This window comes from Cupressus sempervirens, chromosome 4 (assembly GCF_028749045.1).
Source record: "Cupressus sempervirens isolate cs-2001-9-10 chromosome 4, ASM2874904v1, whole genome shotgun sequence".
In the NCBI taxonomy this organism is placed as follows: domain Eukaryota; kingdom Viridiplantae; phylum Streptophyta; class Pinopsida; order Cupressales; family Cupressaceae; genus Cupressus; species Cupressus sempervirens.
Window position 1 is genome coordinate 593,155,473 of NC_143121.1, and position 1,698 is coordinate 593,157,170.

Consider the following 1,698-nt stretch of genomic DNA (forward strand, 5'->3'; position numbering starts at 1 on the left):
CTATAATTTTTGCAACCGGTTAACATTGGGTGTTATCCTATCCTGTATTTTTTGACAATAGTGCAAATTTATTTGTTGTGGCCATGGCACATGATAAGGATTTTTTCTTTAATAATAAAAGAAATTCTTGGGCTTTGTTTGCATGGAACCTTTGCATCTCCATGCCTCATTATTGATTCTAATAATCAAATCTATTGGGATTTGATTTCTTACAACTGGGTTCATTTGTTTTGCCCTTTTTGTCACTTAATTACAATAGATTATATTTTATGATCAAATTTAGTTATGATATTCATTTATTGCTTCTCTCTAAAACTTGACTCCACCTTGGTTGGGGTTTGAACTCCATAGTTTAGGTTTGAGTTATTCCTGAACTCTTTAAAAGGAAGTTGTAAATATTTTTTTCAGCTTCTCCATTTTTATTTTGCAATAGAATTATGATCTAAAATTTTTTCCTTTCATGAAAAGAAAAATTAGCTTCTACCTCATCTTGCTAATCTAATATAAGTCAACCTTCTTCAAAGACTCAACCTCAAAGTGCAAGTGCCACACTTGGAGGGAAGTTCTATGTTACACAAGGTCACTTGAGAGTCATACCTCAAATAGGGTGTTGAATTTTGTGTCAATATTTTTTAGCATGCCTGGTAGGACAATCAACTTCAACTACTCAAGCTACCTTTATCTATTAAGAAATTGGGTACTTTTCTCAATATCATTAGACTTCAAAGGCATTCAATCCAACACCATGGCAACTTTAGTACAATTCTACTAGTTTCAAGATAAAACAATGTTGGTATGTAAAGATCACTCTTGCTCTTTTGTATTTAAAAAAAAAAATTAAAATGAAATTGAAGGTTTTATGAAGCCTTAACCATGGACCCATTTCATAGAAATAGCTACTATTCCTCCCCATATCATGAAATTTCTATTCCTCATCCCTCATATTGCCATTTTCAGTCTCATCCTCAAGTTGTTTATAGCCAATCTACTCAAAGCTATTACTCCCCTCCTATCCCTACTCTACTAGTTCCAACATCCCCATATAAAAATCTTGAAGATACGATGATGGAGCTCCAAAGGAGGATGGACTAGAGGTTTCATGAATGAGATGAGTAGTTGTTGGCCTATGGCAGGCAACTTGATGAGATTACAAGTCAACAAGAGATAGAGTGACAACAATAGGAGATGGTATACTATGCCTATCTCCAACAACAAGAAGAAGAGAGGGAGAAACAAAGACATTTTGAGAAGAATCTTGCAAGGAAAGTTGCTACAGTAAAAGAAGAGGAAATGAGGCTATAATGGATCATTTTCAAACCAAGGAAGCAGAGGCAACCCCTTCTCCAAGGTATATCATTCCAAGCTTTAAGAAGCTCCTTCATCACAAGATCCTGTTATTGTACCCCTAGCACTCCCTACACAAAAAAATGGCCCCATGAACCGTCTGTACCTATCACCATTTCACTCTTTAAGGGTGGATCAATTGTATGGACTCTTGATGGTCTAGCCATAGAATTTTGTGAGAGTGAAACAAAGCCAACAAAGCTTCCATGGAAAGAGTTAAAACTTACCAAGGATGAAAAATATGTAGCTATTGAGAAGAAGGAAGAGGATCCAATCCTCTTATTTGAAGAGCTTCCCTACTTTATTGAGGAAGAAAAGGAAGAGAAGGTTGTTCCTTCTCTAGAGGAACAAGTT